Source organism: Dasypus novemcinctus, chromosome 11 (assembly GCF_030445035.2).
Source record: "Dasypus novemcinctus isolate mDasNov1 chromosome 11, mDasNov1.1.hap2, whole genome shotgun sequence".
NCBI classification, from domain to species: domain Eukaryota; kingdom Metazoa; phylum Chordata; class Mammalia; order Cingulata; family Dasypodidae; genus Dasypus; species Dasypus novemcinctus.
Genome location: NC_080683.1, coordinates 118,802,720 through 118,824,417, shown reverse-complemented (window position 1 = coordinate 118,824,417; position 21,698 = coordinate 118,802,720). Strand labels below are relative to the sequence as shown.

General features: G+C 43.4%; 1 long non-coding RNA gene across 2 annotated transcripts in view; it reads right to left on the bottom strand.

The window, feature by feature from the left end:
- Nucleotides 1–10,968: 10,968 nt before the first annotated feature.
- Nucleotides 10,969–21,698, bottom strand: part of LOC101421522 (uncharacterized) — a 34,052-nt gene continuing 23,322 nt past the window's right edge. The window contains exons 1-3 of one of the 2 annotated variants that reach the window (XR_011650159.1): nt 12,813–13,085; nt 11,865–12,113; nt 10,969–11,632 (exon numbers count right to left, since the gene is read on the bottom strand). This is a non-coding gene — a long non-coding RNA (uncharacterized lncRNA). Of the gene's footprint in view, nt 11,633–11,864; nt 12,114–12,812; nt 13,086–21,698 lie in introns of those variants that run through there. The other variant, XR_188239.3, reaches the window with a different exon arrangement.

Genomic DNA, 21,698 nt, shown 5'->3' with positions numbered 1-21,698 from the left:
CTGCTTTTCTCAACTTGGCCTTAAAGGAAAGCTGAAGGGCTCTTCTTCAGTTCCTGCAATACTTCAATTAGTCCTGTAAATTTCATTTACCAGTTGGAGCAATTAAGCTTATATAAATCTGACACGGGGATTGAGCGAAGATGCTCACAAATTCTTTGTTCTTGGAGGTATTTCCCAGAGTAGAAATTTTGCTGGGTTGGCTGCTGATTTTAGAGAGCCATCCTGGCCCAACTGAGATACAGGATTCTTCTCTCCAGAACTGTACTCCAGCCATATTCCTACTTCAGTCTGTGGAGTTCACTGTCTTTCTCAGACAGTCTGCTGCAGCCAACTCTATCATTCAAAACAATAGCCAGCCGACTGCTGTGGCAGCATGCCTTCCATCTTCAATAAACTTTACAATATTTTTGCTCTTGCAAGATAAGTTCTATTTCCTCCAGTATTTTAGGGTTGTCTCCTTACTCTCACAGAGGTCTGCAACAATCAAGCAATTGGGCAACCACTCTCACCCTGGGCTATCCCCATGATTCCCCACCCCAGCTCTTGTTTCGGCCTGAACTTGCCAACTGTGCCAACTGCCTAGAGTATGGTGAGGAGCCGTGTAAAATGACAGCTTCCTGCTGAAGGGAGAAGAATATGTCAGACCAAAGAAAGAACTGGACCAGCCCAGCTTGGAGAGTAATGAGCACTTACTCAGGGGACTTACGTGGGTCCTCATCCTTGTTGGTGGGAGGAGAGACAGCATTTTCTGACCTCAGTCATTTGTGCTTGCCCCAAAGCAAGAGGCGTCTTTTATATTGTATGTCTACCTTGCAGATGGGGAAGGTACATGAAGGGTAGCAGGACTTCTGTATATTGCAGTGTTATGAGATTTACTGATCAGTCATGAGCTAGCAAACAATCATTTCCCAAGGCTTGTTGCGGCGGCTTGCTCGGTCGGTAGAGGTGGGGTCTGGCTGCGGACGAGGGGTCGGTCCAGCTCGGGACGAGGGGTCGGTCCCGCTTGGGACGAGGGGTTGGTCCGGCAGCAGACGAGGGGTCGGTCTCACAGGGGTTGCACGGTTCGGCTGACGGGGTCGCCCGGAGAAGCAGGCGACGAACTGGGGACAAGGAAGGCCAGGCCCTTGTCGGGGGCTCTTAGGACTGGAGGGCGCACGGCAGAAGAACTACCGCGGAGACAAGCTAAACACGCAAGTCCACTTTATTGAGGGAGAGGCAACAGTTTTATAGGGGCTGGGGAAGGCTGATTGGTCGAAGCCACGCCCTGTTCTGATTGGTTGCTGGCGAAAGGTCAGTGGGTGGTACTGGACAGGGGAGGGGTGGTGATTAGGGATTGGCTGTCGCTGTTGCTGGGGGAAGGGGCAGGGTTTAGGGATTGGTGGCTGCTGTTGCTGGGGTGGAGGGCAGACTTGAGTTTCCCGCCCACGCCTGGCTGTTGCTGCTGTCGGGGGAAGGGAAAAAGGGCAGACTGGATTTTTCCGCCCACGCCTGGCTGTTGTTGCTGTCGGGGGAGGGGAAAAGGGCAGACTGGAATTTTCTGCCCACGCCTGGCTGTTGCTGCTGTCCGGGGAGGGGAAAAGGGCAGACTGGAATTTTCCGCCCTGCGCCTGCGCAGGGAGAAGGAAGAAGAAGGGTGCCGCCCCACAGGCATCGGGTGGCGCCATCCGGGAGGAGGGGCGGCCGCGGAAGCATGGCTGCCGAGAAGGGGAGACCCGAGGGCACTCTGCCCCCATGCCGAGCTCCCTTCAGGGGTGGTGGTGAGTCTGACCAGCCACCCTATTATGGGGGCAGCGGCTTGGCCTGCCGCGGCTGCTCCCCTGCCAGGCCAGCAAACCACACTTCAGCCCGAGGGGTGACCGCAGCTTGTCTTTCAGCTATTTGGAAATAGAATGTTGCTGCAACTGGAGGGGAAAAGAACTGGAGAGGTTGGGGAAGATGTAAAATCATGTGGGCCACGGTTTCAACAAGTTTATAAAGTTCATTTGCTTTATCCTAACAAGTTTGTTATTAGAGGAGGAGACGTCCACAGACCCACCAAGATTCGCTTCTGACTCTGCCATGGAGCCAAACAACTTCCAAGTGATTGCCCTGCGCTTCTCTTCTGCTCAAGGTTCCTAGCCGTTAGGCATTGAATTATGTCTCCAACAAGTCCTAAGCCTGGGTCCTATGAGTGTGAACGCATTTGTTAACAGGATCTTTGAAGATGTTATCAGTTGGGGTGGGCCAGACTGAACTGGCCTTAATCCACCATGGCTGGAGACTTTACAGGCAGGGCCGATTTGGAGGTGGGGGGATGGAAGGAAAGAGCCGGCCATGTGACAGAGGCAGGGACTGAGCCCGTGGTTGCCTGCTGGAGAAAGCATGCCTGCCATCACCTCGATTTTAGACTTGCAGCCTTCAAAATGTGAAACAGTACATTCCTGTTGTTTAAACCGACTGGGCTCTGGTATCTGCTACTGCAGTGTCGGTGAACTAAGACACTGACCCGTGGTGTGCGAGACAAGTCACACGCTGGATCTGAGACAGGATTCTGTTGCCGCTCCAAAGGACCAAATTTAATTTTGTCCTGGGAAAATTAGATTTCACTCATTGAGGCCTTGAACTTTCTGGCTAGACTTGTGTTACTTAAAATTCTCAGTGAAAACATGTTCTTCATCTAACCGCAAATTTATCTTGTTCTGCCTTGTGATAAGGATTCTTTGTCCATTTGGGGGAGAACACCACAGACGGGTCCAGAGCATTCCGAGAAGCCTAAGTTATGGTGAAAAACTGGCCCCGAGGGTTTCTGCTTCTGGCCAAGTTGGAGTCACAGGGACCAGATTTACCCTCTGACCTAAAACAACCAAAAATATGGAGACAATAAATGAGACAATGGAATTCAAGGTGCTGGGTACCAGGCAATGGAGAACCACGACCCCCAAGAGATGGGAAACAAGCGAGCCGAGGCCTCCGGCGGCCTCAGCTTACAGACCCGAGAGGTTCCCAGTGCCCAGCACAGGGAGCCCGCAGCCTCGCAGAGCTGAGGAGATGGAGCTGAGAGGCTGGGGAAAAGGCGGCCAGAGCTCAAGGGCAGAGCGCTGGAGAGGAGACTGCTGCACAGAGAGGAAGCTCCGGAGCTCTGCAGAGGGCCTGCCGGAGTCCAGCGCTCTCAGCAGCACACCCACGTGAGAACACCGACACAGCGGGGGGAGGAACCCCGCAAGGCTTGGAGGTAACGCTCCTTGGTGCTCACAGAGAGACAGGAACCGTGCCTGCTCCTTCCAGTGAGCGCAGAAAACCTCGCAATTCACAAAGCATGGGGTGCAGTATCCAGAAAGGACTTGCTTCAGCAGTGGGAAATAACTGGTCCTGCCAAACAAATGGTGAGAGCGCAAATGACCAAGTGTGTCGTCAACGACGACCACCGCTGGTACAGAACCAACGCGCGCACGTGGGCGTCACAATTTCCCCAGGGAGCGCCTCCGTGCCACCCCTCACCCCTGCAGGCGGGCCTGACACCTGCCTCTTGTATGTGGTATCATTACCGGCCAAACGCCACGCACCGCGCACATTGACACAATTTCAGCAGCGATGACCTAGAATTAGAGCAGCCGCTTCTGGAGAACTCTTGATGGTTCCAAAATTGTCCATCTTAGCGTCATCTTAGAGCAAAAGGGCAGTAAAGTCCTCATGCTGGGGTGCTGCCTCTTTTGGTTGGTGCGAAGAAGCTTCTAAATGGGATTCTGATCCTATAATAGCTTTGATTCCAAGCAAACCACCAAAGCCCCATAGCTTATTAGAGTCTTTTGATCCAGGGGCAACACTACCCGTCCTGCCTCAAGGCAAAAGCAGCCAATGCCAAATTCATGACAGCCTCTGCTAGCACAGGCTCAGTGTCTTCCTGGTGAGGCCACACATTTTTGGCACTTAGTTGAAAATACCCAGCATTTCTCAGCAAGCTGGCTTACATCCTGTGAGGTGGTCAGACTTCTCTGAAAATCACTAGTCATTGCTATAACCATGTATACCTTGCTACTTCCATTCTCAAAAAAAAAGGAGAAATGCATAAATCCCAGGGTTATATAATCCACAACCCCTCCTTAAAGTTAAATGCCACTTGGGGGAGACTGAAATTTAGGCAAAGAAGCCTAAATTGAAAGAGTTTACTCCAAAATGTTTTTAAAATCCTTATCGACCAGGTTTATTCCGAATCTGCAAAAATAAACTTCCCATTACCAGAAGAAACGAAGACTTGGGTTAGAAATTAAATTTAGTTATAAGAAAAAAAGCAAAGCTCCATTTTGTGCACAATTAAAGTCGTGGATGGATACATTTGTATCCACTAGAAAAGCATCCCTCCCTAAAAGGGGGAGAAGCCTCCGGCTCCTGGGATAGCTCACGCAGGCAGTGACGGTGTGAATCAAACCGGCTCTCAGAAAACGGCTTCAAGCCCAAAGAGAATTTAAAATGATCCCCCTGGACGGCTAAGGGAGGTTATGGGTAGACTGCATGAAGACTGCGGGACAGAAGGCTATTCTGAGCCAGAATCCACACCCAAATTTACTCGAATCCAAATCCAGGCTCTCTTTCTCCCGGGTGGCCCAGGGTTTGAATCGCAGCTCACCAGCCTGCTGTCTGGGCACGATGGTTGCCTCTTAGGGAAAAGCGGATTCTAGCCCTCTTGAAGGTTAGATCGCATCTGCAAACACGTACAGGGCCTGCCAGCAGGAGGGGTTTCACGGGTTTTATTTAAAATGTTAGCAATTTGTGTAGCAGAAAGCCAGCTGATGGGGAGAGAGACTAAGAAACCCACAAAAAGAGGTTTATATACCCCATCGTGAGTTTCTGGCCAAGGGGAATTTGGCAAGAAATTCGAAATTGGCGGGAAAAAGGCAGCAGGAGTTTTGCGTTGCCTGTACATGATCGGATGAGCCTCAGAGGGAGTCAGGGATCTTTTTATCTTCGCTTTCTCCACTCTTGCCCCACATAGAGCTCGCAAGGGCTTTGTTCAGACCAGTGCTACACGCCTGCTAGAGACTGTTAGTCACTTACCTCTGTGAGGAGACGAGCGAATAGACCTGCCCATTGTGTACTCCTGGATGCTAAAGAGTCACTCATTTTCCTCTATTTTCTGATTCCATTTCTTTTTATAGCCTCAAGGCCAGTGATTTCACTTTTATTTATTCTTGCTTTTTTTATCTTAGTTCATGTTTTCAGACCATTCCACTCGCCACCCAGCTTTCTCTGAGCCTTCCCCCACTAACAAACCCCAAAGCTTCTGAGGTATGTTTCTAAGAAACAGCCTACTGTTTGTGATCGCCTCGGAGATTACAAAATCAATACAGATATTTTTCTTTTGAGACAGATTTCATCCTCTCAGCAGTGAAAGAAACATGAGACGAGTTTCGGTGTGGAATTTTTGAAGATGAAGATGCCTGGGGAGAGGTTGGTTTGATAGAAGATAAGTCATACTTGGGAAAGGCTTAAATGAAACATCATTCTTGAAATCTGCCTGAGTTTTAAGATTTTTCAGGCACCTTTTTATTCTGAGAAAATCCCAAAGGATTCCTTAGAACAAAGGTGTCCCCACAACGACTTCAAATGATTCAGACACATTTCCTGGATATGCCACCAAAGGGATTGCTCTACTTTTAGAAAGACCATTAGCTGGCTTGCCAAATTCTTCAGCACAACAAAATCATAGGCTGTTGTTCTCTCTTGGGCAAGCTGAAATGGTGAAAATTGCCCAAAGAAAATTGAAACCTTGATAATTGATTTTCTTGCTGTTTTCAAAAGAACCAAACCTTTCTACAATTAAATTGAAACTTTTCAGGACAAACACAATCAAAACCATAGGAAAGGCCTCTATATTTTTGGAACAGTTTCCCAACTAAAACCCATATATGACATTTCTCAGACATAGATTTAGAATTAAGTTATTTTTTTTTCTAAAATAGATAGACTTCCCTTTGGACTTGTGTAGAATCTGCTAATCGGACTGTGTTATTAACTTTGTCATTAGTATCTGCTGTCCAAGAATTAAATATGAATAAAAACAGGGAAATGGTGGCTAAAAACAAGTTTCAGGTCATAAACTCGCTACTGAAAAATAAATTATAGCTCTCTCCCTATTAGTGAACTGCTTACAATAGAGACTTTGTTGGCACATGGTTTTGTTTCCTTATAAACTATATTTCTAAGTGATTAACATAATCTTGCATCATTTGAATATGTGATACAGATATTTCCAAATCAAGATGCTTTGTAGTTGCCATATTACCCACATCACATTGTGCAATACCACTGGTATAATGAAAAATGCCATTGTTAATATGAAAAACATATTTAACAGTTGAGGGAAACTTGGTGTGTGAAAGTTCTTACAAAAGAAACACTGGATGACCATTTCCAGAATAGCCCTTTGTGCTCCCTAAGAATCTGTGGGCTATTAGGAGAAGTTCTTCAAATCACTCGTTCCCTGCGCGTGATACCACAGTCTTCACCAGCTCAACTGATACTTAGGCCCTACACTGCGGAGCATTTGGTCCCCTTGAACGTGGCCAGCTCTGGCGCTGCAAACCAGGATCTTCTCACAGTGGGTTTTGCCCTATTTGCCCAGAGCATCATCTTGCGAGTTACATGGCGGTAACAACACCCTGAGTTTGCTTTGGCTGGCACCCCACGCTCACGCCACGTGCTTGGGAAAATGGCACTCCATTTTATGTCAGAGCTGGGGCTAAGCCAGGGAGCTCATTTCATCACCACCCCCACCCCCACCCCCCAGCCCCCAGCCAGAGGGAGCGGTTGATAATTGATAGGACGGGCACGGTGACCCGATCAGGGCTGAGAGAAGCGTACGTGACGCCCTAGAGCGGCGGGGAAGCCACGGGAAGCAGGTGTCCTTCTACAGAACTGGCAAGGGGAACAACGTGAGTCACAGCGCAGGCCCGAGAGATGGATCCAAGTGGCATCGTGCGAGCACAGAATCAAGCTGCACCTGAAACTGGCTCTAACCCTAGATGGCTCCATTCCGTTAAAAGAGCTAAATCTGAGTTCAATTATCAGAAATTTTCAATAAAAAGTATCCCAACTGGCGTTGGAACATCTCCACTGTTCAAGAGGCAATATATTCATTTTGTACCTTAATTAAATAATTATTAGAGGCAAGGCTTCAAAAGGAATTTCCACCAATTTGAGAGCAAACTAAACAATTTAAAAGCACAGACAGCTTTCTTGATAAATTTTATATGGTATACCTAGCTATCAATGTTACAGTTAAATTGAAACGTATTAAATTAAAATATTTAACCCATAATTTCTTTTTTTTTTTCCAAAAAAAAAGCTATTGTGAGCTAGTAGAAGCAATAATAAGATTTGGAGACATAACAATCATGGTGTGGTTTTCACAAGAACATCGTAAAAGCATACACCCTAATTATGACCAACTGCTCCATTTTACTCACATGGGCAGGCTCATACAATCTCTCCTCCTTCCATAGCTCCAAGGACTTCCCCATTCTCTAATTGATTTAAACAGACATTTATAGCTGAAGAATGGAATCTGCTTCGACTCTGCAAAGGACTCAAGAGACAGCACTTTGCTTGTAGAATCCTCTAGAAGCCTTTCTGAGTGGCAAGTCTTCCCTCCTGTTGATTGTGTTTTCTCATTCATGCCTTGGATCAGATGCCATGCAGGATCAATCTTCTCTGCAAACGCTAACACTGAGGTCGCTCCAATTCCACATTCATCAGTCTTCTCCCTCTTCCTTCAACCTGTAGGAAGATTTCAGACTCAGGTCTGGATTTTTCACTCTTTTGGAATAAAGAAAAACAAGTCCGCTGGACAACTCAGCACTGCTTTCCTCCCCATCAAGTCTCACAAAGTAGTCAAGTGAGTGTTAGCAGCTCGATGACTGTTGTTCATCTTGTTCTCTGGGTCTCTTTCCATGTGTATAATCTTGATGCAGATACCAGCCTTTTCTTCCTTTTTCAAGCCTGTACCTTAGCATTCTGGCTGGATAAGAACAGACAAGAGTGACATCTGTGCCCAAGTGTTCATTGTAAATGGCTTAGAACTTGCCGGTGCCATTGTCCTTTCAATGTGTGTATGAAGAATATTACTGAGATCTCAGTTAAATGTAAAGACCCCACCTTTCACAGAGGAAGACGTTTTAGTAGTTAGGATTTTTTGGTTGCAGACAACAGAAAACTTAAGCCACATTGGCCTACATGCAAAGGCTACTCTTCAAGCATGCCTAGATTCAGGCTCAGCAGTCATTGCCAATCCCCTCCTCGGCTCCTGGTGTGTGCAGTCTCTAGTCAGATGCTGGGTGGGAGCACTGGACAGAAGGGGTCCTGTCCAGCGGGGAAGAGGGTCTCCTCCGAAGTCAGCCATGCTCGTTGCTCCTCCCCGACTCTGGCTGGTCATGGGACTATCTCTGAGCCAGGCAGGTGTGCGGTGTGCAGACTGGCCTCTCCTGGCACAGGCCAGGGGCGCCACACCGCTGCAGAGCCCCCCGGCCCTGCTAGCAAAGAAGGGCGAGGGCGGAGGGCCGCCACGACTCCCTGCTGGGAAGAGCCCATCCCAGAAGACAGCTGTCGACTTTCAGTTCTTAAATATTTGTCTTAAAATTCAGGCAGACAGGGCAAATATTGTGTGATTGCACTTGTATGAAATGTCTAGACCTGGCAAATTCATCAGGACAGAAAGTAGATGCGAGGTCCCAGGGCAGGGAGGAAGGGGGATCGGACTTCTTACTTAATGAGCACCAAGTATCTGTTTGGGGAACGGAGACTGTGGGGCTAGAGAGTGGTGATGGCTGCACGACACTAGGATGTAATTAAGGCCACTGAATTACACACTTAAAATGGGTAAAATGCTAAGTGTTATGCTATATATTTTTAACCACAATAAAAAGGCAAACATATATAAGGGCAGTTAGGAAGCAGCTGGATTCATTATCGAACTAGGGCCAAGCGATTCAGCCTAGGATACATTATATTAAAATACTTTGGGGCACTCTTCAAATCCAAATGGACAGTAAGAAAAAGCCCCATTGAACAGGTCAGCTTATTCTGCAAGAATTGGCATCTTTTGCAAATAATTGTAAGAAAGAAATGCTCCCCAAATTCAGATTTAGAATAATGTCCTACCTGACCTGGGATCTGAGGAGAAACTGGTAGAAACTGGGGAAGGACGCAGGGAGGGGGCTTGGAGGGAAGCCAGTTTTTCTGCCTCATTTTAAGGTTCTGTTATTGTAAGTAACACTGGAGGACAGGTGGACCTCTACTTGCCTCTTTTCTTAATGAACTTTGCCCTTCTTTTAGGTTAGTTCATCCAAAAACAGCATACATATATTACCTTACGCCCTCACCCTGAAATGCCTTCACTGAGGTTGAATATTACACTGCCAGAATCTATCAAAGGTTATTTGAGGAAATGGCCAAATTCAAAAACATTTTGCTTCTTCTATAAAGGATTATTTAATAATTTTTTAGGAGGTACGAGGGATGGAACCCAGGAGTCATGTATGCAAAGCAGGCACTCAGCTACTGAGCTACATGCACTCCCCTATAAAGTAATATATGAAGGGACCTCACGCTGTGTTATCATTTGATCTTTCCGTGTAGATCCACGCAAGGAATTCCTCCTGGAGTATGCTTCCCACCCGGAATACAATGGGAATAGTGTTTGTTTCTGACTGAATATGTATGTTTCTTTTATAATAATCAAAGAGACCTTGAGAACTCATTTTGTTTCCTTTTTTGGATCAGTATACCAGAAAACCAAACTATATATTTTATTTAGAGTTTTATGTTTACGTTAAATTATCTTTACATATTAAATTACAGTAATGATCCAGTGCTAGATTTCTGTGGCAATACATTTTCTTCTCTTAAAATTCTGACCATTCCTTTCATCTTCATGCTATTTGTCTGATGTCTGAAAAAATGTCTTAAAAGTATCAAAGTGACCTCAAGTATTCTTTGGAAGTAGGGGTATAGTAATACATCTGACACAGACATTGATTTTCCAGATTACACATGGTTAAAGTTGAAGACAAGTTGCAGGTAAGAACGTTGTGATACCAAAGCCGAAAGCATGGCTGTCAGGGAGGCTCTAGAGGGTCACAAACCGAGGCGCACTGGCCAAAGAAAGTCGAAGCTGTCCCTAAACCAGACGAGGAAACAACTTTCAGTTAAGGGCTGATTCATAACCGACAAGCTTACCTAAGCCAAGACGCCACAGTCTATTGACACGGGGACTCTAAATTCTGCTCTGACTCATCACTTGATTTGCACTGTGTATTATGTTGCCACCTGAAAAAAAACGATTTTCCTCCCTCAGAGAACGGCCAAGGTGTGGGGCAGGGGGGGCGGGAGCTGCCTTCGGCTCACTTATTTGTTCCTTCAGTAGATCTTTACTGAGCCCCATAAAAAGAGGTGTATATACTAGGTGCCACATTTTCAGCCCTGTCCTGGGGAACACACAGCCGCACAGAGAAGACGGGTGTTAAAAAGCTAAAACAAATGGAAAGTCCAAGAACTCTGATTCCAAAGGGAGAGCGCCCGCAGGGCTCAGCAGCAGGTGTCGGGGGAGAAGCCGGAGGCACCCACGGTTCAGGGCCAGGGAAAGCTCGGGGACAGGGCAGCTGCGCCCGGCTGTGCGGGATGAGGAAGAGCCAGCCCGGTCCTGGAGGGCCAGCGAACATTCCAGGTGGAGAGAAAAACCAGCGGAAGGGCGGAGGCGCATTTGAGGAACCGAAAGGCCAGCGGGGCTGGAGCTGCGGAGGGAGGGGGCAGCGGCCGAGGATGGGGCAGAGAGGAGCACCTGTTGAAACCGCCAGGTGGTCAGATACGGCTACCAGCGGGGTCAGGGCCACAGGTCAAGGGGATAGGCCGCCCCCCCCCCTTCTTGTCAGGGGATTGAATCAAAAATTACGATCTCCATGCATGATATTGATAACATATGAATTTTAATCAAGGGAGTTGTAGTTTTTTTTTTAAAAAAAGAGGCAAGTAGTAAATGACTAGCTGGCAGTGAACTTGTGCTGAGTCATTCTCTCATGGTGTCAACAAATCTTGGCGGGTATTTACTGGGCTGGGCGTGAAGAGGGACCACAGAGGCGTGTAGAAGTCGGACTCAGGAGGAAGCAGAGGCTTTCTGGAGAGCGGAGGGGTGGAGGTGGCCATGCCCGGCGGAGGGAAGGGGTGGTGGGGGTGATGGGGTAGGGGCAAGGCCTGAGGACTGGGCAGGGCAGAGCCCCAGCTCCAGGGGGCCAAAGATCCCCCCCCCCCCATCATGGGCTAAGGCTCGCCCTCTGTTGTAGCCAGGTACGAGGGCGGGCGGTCTGGCCCCACATGAGCGTTGCCCACTGCCATCTGCCCTCGTTCTCGATTATGCAACATGCTTGATTTTATTTCCCTTGTAAATCATGCAGTTTAGAGTTTGGGTTTTTAAGAAAACAATCTATGTTTTATTCCTGCCAAGTAAACCGTTCGACAGCTCAGCGTCGCGCCCTGTGACTCTGTGTTCCCATCCGAGAGACCCCGAGGTCCTGAGCTTGCTTGAAAATTAACCCCCTTGAAGAATGAGGAAGTGACTGCTGCACTTGGTGAAGTGTTTCGGTCTGGCTGACCACAGAAGCTGAGCCTGGCAACAAATTCGATTTACAAAGTAAATACAATTTCTACAGTTGGGTTCAGCTTGTTGTTTCCTTAAAGGAAATACATTTTGGTTTGTGCTATAAAAAAACACAAGTTAGCTTTTTTTTTTCTTTTTCAGAACATTAGGGGACAAACACTGTATCATGAAAACATAAAGAGAAAGGAAATAATTTTATCTTCGAGACAGAGATGACATTCAGAATAAAGATGTCATGTACCTAACGTTCAGATGTCAAGCTGGTGGGGCTGTTGCTGTCATCGCCGTTGGTCTCGGTATCTGTCTCTTTATGGCAGCAGAAGCCTCTTCCAGCTGTGGCCCTGCCGTGTCCTGGCAGTGGACTTGCTCAGGCCTCCCAGATCTGGTACCAGCAAGGGCTTCTTAAGAGGACGTGTGCTTCAGGCCGAATCCCCTCCCCGCAAGGCCGACAGGTCACTCAAGGATTTTGTTTCTTGCAACTAAGTTAACACTACATAATGAAAGGGTACATAAATATCAACAGTTTTGCAGTATTTGTTAGGTTTAAGTTTCAAAGACGCTCCTTAATAAGTAATCTTTGCATTTGAATATTCCAGAATTTTCTCCGTGCCACGTGCTCAAAAACAGCAGTCTGTTCATTATTGGCATACACTTGTACTGAACTCTTGTTAAAAAATAAGCCTTATTTTCACCAAAAAAACAACTACTCTACATTCGAACTTAGACAATTTTAACAGAACTTCCTTTCCAGAAACAATCATCCACAGAGGAAGGCATTTTGTAAAACGTGGTCCTGGATTAGTCACAGTAAAAAAATACCCCCTGAACGCCCTTCTCAGAACAGAGGCAGCTTTCGGTCTCTCAGGCTTGGAAAGAAGAGGATGGACAGCATGCTAGAAGCTCTGGGCGGGGGTTTCCAAACCCAGAGCCCAGCTCAAGCATTCAGGCTGCGGGTGGGACATTCGGGATAACGCAGGGCGAGGCGGGACCCTGCGCCCACGTCGGTGTGCTAGGCCAGAGGTGGAGCTGCCGGAGTCCAGCACACAGTAGTCGGGATAAACAGGAACCTGAGGGGGTGGGGGTGACCTCCACTCCCCGCTCCCCACCCCAGCTCGGGGGGCTGTTTTGGTTTGGGGGACCTTTTCCCAAGCCTGTCCACGCTGGCTGGCACTCAGTGGGCTTCCCCTACCGGAAGGCAGAACTGGTCCAATTGTGAGAGACGGAGGCTGATGAGCGGCTGCGGGAGGATGGGAGGAGAAGCAAAAGGAAGCCCTGAGGTAGACCGGGCCCTTGCCAATCAACGCAAGAGGAAACTAAGAATGAGTAAGCAGGGGAACTGGCGGCCGAGAGAAAACGATGGAACAGATAAAGGCAGCGCTGCTGCCACCGGCCCCAGCCTCGTGATTCGGATGGCTTTCTCCCGCGTGGTCGGGTCAAGTCCGCATGTGTCCTTGTGAGATATATAAATAAGTTAAAACGTGCACACACACTCGTTCTTGGGGTAACCATAAAAAGCTCGTAGAGGTTCCTTGCAAACAAAAGAACCCTGAACACACACTGTCCCACAACTTGACTTCATCCTGTGCTGACCAGAAACGATAGCACAGAAAAAAACGATTTCCTGTAACTTTAAACAAACAAAAATCAGCATTGCTGGCCCCAAATGAGGCTTCCTACTGAACAGATGATTGAAATTACTCCTGGTCTCTCACAGCAATCCTGGCTCCATATTTGACAATGAGGAAAGAGCCAGAAGAGACAAAGGGATTTAGGAAAATGAACATTGAAAAAGGTAATTGTCCCAAGGGCCTCTGCCTGGAACAGTTACTACCCCATCAGCTAATGTTTACTGAAAAACCTGCCCCAAATCCCTGCCCTGATGGAACATACAGACTTCAGGAAGAGACGTAGAATGAACAAAGCAAATAAGTGAACTAGTATGGTAGGTGAGGGCTAACGAGAAAGAATAAAGCAGGCAATGTGATACAAAGCTGAGGGAGGCATTGAATTTTGGGGGAATGGCCTAAGAGCACTTGAACTTCTATGCAGAAAATTGGCAAAGATGAGGGAACTCTCCCTACAGCTACTACCTGGAATAGAGCTTTGGAGATACAGCAAACGGCACGTGCAAAGACCCCGAGGCCGGAGCAGCCTGGAGTGTTGGTAGAAAAACAAGAAGGTACCTGCAGTGGAGTAACAGGGAGAGAGTTGAGGTAAGTCAGGGGTCAGGGGTTGGGGGCCAGGGTAGGTAGCCCTTATAGGTCATTGTTCATGGCTTGGCTTTTACCCTGAATAGAGGGGCAGCCACCGGAGGGTCTGAAGCAGATGACTAGCAAGACCCACGCTTAATAAGATCCCACTGACTGTCTGTTGAATGTATAATGGGTGGAGGGGCAGAGTAGAAGGCAGTGGACAACTAGGAGACAAACAGTAATTAAGAGAAACAGTGGCGATTGGGCCAGGTGATGGCAGCGAAGACTGTGATAAGGGTTTGGAGTCGGCATATACGTTGAAGATAGAATGAAGATGTTGGATCAGATGTGGGATGGGTGGAAAGATGGATGGCCCAGTACCAGAAGGATGGGGCTGCCATGTTCGGGAAAGGAGAAAACCAGAAGGGCCGTCTTTGGAGCGGATGTTGAAAGATAAGCATTGGGCATTTTAAGCTGCAGGCATCTGTTAAACATGCCCAGGTAGAGATGTCAGTGGCAGTTGGATACATGAATCTGGAGTTCCAGGGCATAGTATGGGCTGGCGATACCTTGATTTGGGACTTGGAGCCTCCAAAACTGTGGGACAATAAATTCTTATTGTCAAATGCTTTTTCTGAAGCAATTGATATAACCATGTGTTTTTATATTTTAGACTACTAATGTGGTGGACTGCAATGATTGGTTTTCAAAATGTTGAACCAGCCTTGCATTCCCAGGGTAAACTCTGCTTGGTTGTGGTGAATTATAATTTTTCTATATTACGGGATTCAATTTGCTAATATTTTGTGAAGGATTTTTGCATCTATATTCATGAGGGATATTGATCTGCAGTCCCATCCCTTCCTTTTTTGTTGCTGTCTTTGTCCGGTTTTGGTATCAGGGTAATGCTGACCTCATAAAATGCATTGGTTAGTATTCCTTCCTCTTCAATATTTTGGAAGAGATTATGTAGAACTGCATTATTTATTCCTTAAGTTTTTGGTAGATTTTGCCACTGAAACCATTGGGGATGGGGATTTCATTATCAGAAAGTTTTAAACCACAAATTCAATTTTTAAAATAGTTACAGGACTATTCGGGCTACCTATTTCATCTTGGATGAATTTTGGTTGTTTGTGAATATCCAGGAAGCCATCCATTTCACCCAAGTTATCAAATTTTTGTGCATAGAGTTCTTGTAGTGTCCCCTTAGTATCCTTTTAAGACCTGCAGGCTCTGTAATGATGTCTCATTTCTAGTTTTATTCTTTTATAGTCAGACATATGGTGTTTCTCCACTTTCCTTATTGCTCTGTATGGCTTCCAGAAGGAGAAGTGAAAAAATTCGGAACTCAGGTTCTGCCACATTCTTACTAAAACAGAAATAAAAGAAAAACTTTCTCAGATTTCCAGCACTTCATGTCTGACCCAAACCCAAAGTTTTGGACTTAGGTGACAGCAGCAAGTTAGGGGGAAAGCTGAGCCCACTGGCAGCAGTTGTGTTCCTACAAGAACAAACTGGCAGGTTAGCAGCAGCTGGCAATGAAGGAGCTTGTTTCACTCATAGTATAAATATTCTTTGGAGTTTCCAGAAATTGAGAGAAGAAATCTCAAAGAAGAATGCATTCATCATTCTTTTTTAAAGATTTTTAAAATTTATTTCTCCCCACCCCCTCGCTGTTTGCACTTGCTGTGTCTGTTCATTGTGCACTCATCTTCCTTTTAGGAGGCACTGAGAACTGAGCTCTGGACCTCCCATGTGGGACAGAGGTGCCTAATTGCTTGAACCACCTCTGCTCCCTGCTTTGTTGTCTCTCTCATTGTGTTTTCCTCCTTGTGTCTCTTGCTGCATCATCTTGTTGTGTCATCTTTTTGCATCAGCTTGCCATGCTAATCCATCACATCAGCTCACTGTCTTGCTCATCTTCTCTAGGAGGCACCGGGAACCAAACCCAGGTCCTCCAATGTGGTAGGCAGGAGCTCAATCACTTCAGCCACATCCACTTCCCCACTCTTATCATTTTAATATTAATAGGATCTCATTTGCACTCCTAAACTGTTAAGACATAGGTGTTACACAATATTTTGGAAAACATGTAGACTTAAATCATCAGTTAAAACATGAAAGTTAGGTAACCACTTTTAAGGGGGCATGGAGGGAAGTTGGTATGGTAATTAGTCCTTAAAATTCATTCAAAAGATTTAGTAATTTAATACTTTATTAGATTTTAATAATTTTAAGAAAATTTATGATAAAATCAAAGGCATATAACACTGTATTCAATAACCAGCACATACTGTAATATATTTTAGCTCTTTATTATGGCCTTAAGTAAAATATTTCTAAAGTAATAGAAATGTATTTTTTAAACTTTATAATCTTTTTACTTTTTACCCACAAAATTACTTTTTTGTATGTTGTGTATTGCTAAGCCTTTAAAAATTTGTCCTATCATTTCCTGTTATAACTGTTTTTCAAATATTGCAAGTAGACTTGTCATTCATTCATTCATTGATGCAAAGTTCTCATTTACAAGGATTTGTTTGTTCTCATGCTGCTTCTTGTAAAAAGGGAGAAATATAACCTAGTAAATCCTGAACCAAGTTGCACTTTTTTATGCTCCAAAAGCCAACTACCTTTTGTGAATTCATCAATTTAACCTATGCATTTGTGTAAATTTATATTTGTGAACATCTACATCAGTCACTCTCTGTGCTATTGTTCTGGTCTGGACTCACAAAAACAGAATGAAAATGAATCCATTTAACATTTTATAAATATTTCAAATATAAAGAAAACTGTGTCACTGTTTTTACATTTTCTTCTGGTCAAGTGTTTTTAAAAATTCTGAAGGGAAAAAGTATTACCTTTTCAAGGAGTAGACCATAAAAACTAGGAGATACATGCTAGAGATTATGAAAAATATTCATTCAGCAGCAAGAAGGTACTGGAGAATAAATCTGATATAAGAATGAAGAAACATGAGATGGAGCCAAAAATATTTTCTTTAAGTAATCCAAGGGAAAAAGAACTTCTACACAAAAAGAAGTTTGAGAGTAAGAGCAAGAAAGGAGAGCTCTAAGAATTAGCTGGGAAAGTCCAAGGGGACTTGCCCTCCCTTTCTCTCTCTCTCTCTCTAGCTCTATCTCCATCTTTCTATTTCTCTCTCCATCTTACTCTATCCTATCCCATCCAATCCCATCCCATTCCAACCTATCCCATCCTGTCCTATCTTATCATACTTTATCTCTCTATCCATCCATCTGTCCCACCATTTGTCCATCCATCTGTCCACCTATCTTTCTAGCTAGGATTTTTGAAAAGCCAGTTTTGGGTTATATTCATTTTCTTTATGGTATATTAATATTTTATATTATTCATTTTAGGTTGGACTCTATTATATCCTTTCTTCTCTTTATTTGGGTCTAATTTACTCTTTATAATCTGATTATAATCTGATGGAGACGTGATTAATGATTTTCTACCTTTCATTATTTTTAACACATGTATATATAAAGTCTATAAATTTCCTCCTGAACACAGTTTTGGTTCTGCCATACAAGTTCATTATCATTAGTTTGAAATATTTTTTTAAATTTTCATTGTGGCTTATTTATTGATCTATGGATATTTTATAAGTATATTGCACAATTTTCAAGTATTTTGGGGGGGATTTTTCTTGCTTTTTTTGTTATTGACTTCTAGCTTAATTCCACTGAAGTCAAGGAACACACTCTTTGACCCCAATTCTTCAAATCCTTTCAAGACTTGCTTTATGGCCCAATGTATGATCAATTTGGGCAAATAGTATATATGCACTATAAAGGGTATGCATTCTATAGATGCTGTGTTTTATATATTTCAATAGGTTAAGTTTGTTTTTTGTGTAGTTCAGATCTTTTACATTCCTATGGTTTATTTTTTCTGCTTTTTCTATCAGCTATTGAGACAGGTATGTTAAAATTGCCCATTGTGATTAAGGATTAATTTATGTCCCTTTTATTTCTGTCTGTTTTTACTTGCCTTACTATTATTATTTTAAGATATATATGTTATGAGATGCATACAAGTTTAGAATTTTTGTATTTTTCTTATTGATTGGCCCTTCTAACACAATGAAATATCTTTCTTCATGTTTAGTAATGTTTCCTTGCTTAACATCTACTTTATCTGGTTGTTGAATAGTCCATTAATTTTCTTTAGGTTAGTGTTTGCATAGTGTTTATTTTTCCATCTCTTCTTTCTATCTTTGTCCAGCCTTATATTTAAAGTGTGTCTTTTGTTAGTAGTATATAGTTGGGTTTTGTAATTTCATCCATTCCAAAAATGTTTTTTACTTTATTTGGAGAATTTACTCCATTTACAATTAATAAAATGTAATGGCCAATATATCTGAGTTTAAATATACTATAATTTTATTTTCTATTTAGCTGATTTGCCTTCTGATTCTTTATTACTCTTTTTTGCCTTCCTTTGGATCAATTAAGTATTTTCCCCTTTATACCTTATTATCTATACAATGTTTTATTACTTTTTGTATGACAACAAACATGTCCTTGACTTAATATAATCTATTAAAAATTAGCACATTTGCCAGTTCCAGGACAAAACAAAGACCTGAGTATACTTCAACACCATTTAGCACCCTCCCTAAGCTTTTGTGCAATTGTCATTAGGTATACTGATTATATATGCTTTCAACTTTACAAGACATTACGATTATTGGGTTATATTAATGGGTTGTACATCACCCATACCTACTTAGAATTACTTCTTTACACTTCCTCTTGCTTTTCATGCTTCCTATATCATTGTGATTCCATCTGGGATACATTCCTCTTGTTTGAAGAACACTCAAGTATTTATATTATGTATGTGGATTTGATAGCAACAAATCCTCTCAGATTTCTTTGTCTGAAAAAATGTGTTTATTTTACCTTCACTTTTGAAGTACATTTTCACTGCTTAGAGAATTCTGTGTTGGCGGTTATTTTCTTACTCTGTATTAAAAATATTCTATTGTCTTTTGGCTTTCATTACTTCTGTTAAAAATTCAGCTGAAAGTCTTGTTTATCCTTTGAAGTAATGTATGTTGTCCTCTGGATCCCTTCAAGATATTCCCTTTGTCTTTGATTTTAAGCAATTTTACTACAATGTGCTTAGGTGTGCTTTGGCTTGATGTTTTCATAAGCTTTGAAAACGTCTCTGCGGCATCTCTTCAAATATTACTTGTCCCCACTTCTCTTCCTCTTCTCTGGTGCTCCAGTTACATATATACTAGAATTTCTCACCATTTTCCTCAAATGTCTTGTTCTCTTTTTGTAGTTCTCATCTGTTTTATTTCATACCTTTTACTTAGTGGTTCATTAATCCTCTCCTCCACTCTAACTTATTAAACTCATCCAATTAAATCTAAGTTTCGGCAATTGTATTTATCAACTCTAGAACGTCCATTGAACCCTTTCTAATAGAGTCCAGGTACCTGGTGAAAGTATCTTTTATCTATTTTCTTAAATCTCCTAATCACAATGGCTTAAAAGCCTCTATTTGAAAACTCCACTGTATAAGTCACTGGAGGGTCTGTTTCCATTTTTTTTCTCATGACACTTGGTCATTTTGTACTGACTCCTAGGACACCTGGCGATTTTTTATTGAATGCCATTGTGTCTGATGAATTATAAGTACTATCTTCCTTTAGAGAGGATTTTCTTCTCTGGAAGGCAGAGAGGGTACAGACCACCTTGATCCAGCCAGGGATTAGAATATTAAAATCCCTGTTCTCAGATGTGTAAGGTCTGCTCTGTTTTGATTTGCCCTTACTTCTACAGCCTGGGCTTCTAGGGGGCGATGGGAAATCTGTCCTGCTGGCCAAGGTGCCTCCTCCTCGGAAATGTCGGAATCCAGGTTTTGTAGTTCTCAAACACTGAGAGACCACTTAAAGTTCTGCTTACCATCCTAAGCCTCTTAGATACCACTTTCCACTTTGTTTTTATATTCTTATTCTGTGCAGCTTAGGAATCATCAACTGCCTTGAGAGAAAAAGAGGTGCAAAATTTCAGGTTCACGCATGTGGCTGTATTGGTAGCATGAACTGTGACACTGGCCTCCCCCGCATTGTAAGTCTACAAAGTTCTGAACTTTTTCTTTCTACTTATCCCCTCATCTGTGCCACTTACATATTGGAAAATGGCTTGAAAGGATAACCAATAAAGAATGTCAGGTTTACGTCAGTATGGTTCCCTGTCTCCTTAGTCCCAAAATCCTTAGTTGCTCTCTGATGCCTTCAAAAAATGCTTTTTTAAAAAAATGCATTTTATCTATATATTTTTTTCAGTCTTTATAGTTAGGGGAAAGGGAATTGATCCAATACAAGCTACTCTGCCATAGCTAGAGGTAGAGATTTTCTAATAAGATATTTGCCTACTTCTTTATAAATTCTTACTGAGTATCTTTTCTTCCTGTCACTTTTCACTTATTTATTGCATTTTCAGGCTAAAGAAATTTTATTATTATTAAGTTATAAATTTTAGTTTCAGAATTTCTACTTACTTAAACTTATGCTATTTATTATTTCTCATCTCTTTAGAAATTCAGCTTACTTTTGGCTTATAATATTAATCTTATAGTCCAAATTCTCTTGTAAGTTCTCCGATTCTGAAATTGCATTGATTTTATTTATTTTAATTGGGTGTTTTATTTCTTGAGTGACAAGGAAGTAATTGAGATTAAAAACTGGCCTGCATACATTTTATTCACCTCAGTAGAAATTCTTTTTTTTATCACTTATTTTATTTTCATAAAGAATTTCAAACTTCCTTGCCTGAATATCTGTCTTCACATATCACAATTTTCATAATATACTCTACTTAAAAAGAATTTGAGACTCATATTTTTCTGTAACATCATAAATATTCTGTTTGTATGAAATTTGTATTCAACTAGTTGCTTCTTTATTATACCCTGCATGGGAGGCGTATTCGCAGGGAGATGTATGACTAACAAATAATTACCCAGATGCAGACTTCAGCCAAAGAATGGAAAGGTTATGAATTGTATTCATAACTTAACTCTCCTTCATGGGAATAATGGAGGGGAAAAAAAATGTATGCCAGTTATCATAAAGTTTGAAATCTCATTTTATTTTTAAAAAATCATAAATGAGTACTAAGGCTGCCTGCCACATAAGTGACTTAAAAAGAAGATTGCAGCTCTTTGTTTTCCCTGTATTATAAAGGTTTTTTCCCATCTTTTTTTTAAATGTTATATTCAAAAAATATGAGGTCCCCACATACCCCCCCACCCTCCTCACCCTACTCCTCCCACATCAACCACCTCTTTCATCATCATGGCATATTCATTGCATTTGGTGAATACATTTTGGAGCGCTGCTGCACCACATGGATAATGGTCTACATTGTAGTTTACACTCTCCCCCAGTCCACCCAGTGGCCATGGCAGGACATACAATGTCCAGCATCTGTCCCTGCAGCACCACCCAGGACAACTCCAAGTCCTGAAAATGCCCCCACATCACATCTCTTCTTTCCTCTCCCTGCCCTCAGCAGCTACCATGGCCACTTTCTCCACATCAATGCTACAATTTCTTCCATTACTAATAACAATATTCCCATAGAAGAATATCAGTAAGTCCACTCTAATCCATACTCTATTCCTCCAGACTTTGGACCCTGGGATGGTGATGTCCACTCCCCCTCTAGATGGAGGGGGGGCTTAGATTCCACATGGATGCTGGATGCAATTCTCCTGCTTGCAGTTGTGGGCACTCTTGGCTCCCTGTTGTGGTGGTTGATCTTCTTCACCTCCCTGTTAGCTGGCCAGGGTAAGTCCAATAAACCAGAGGGTAGGAGTTGCAACTCTGCTGA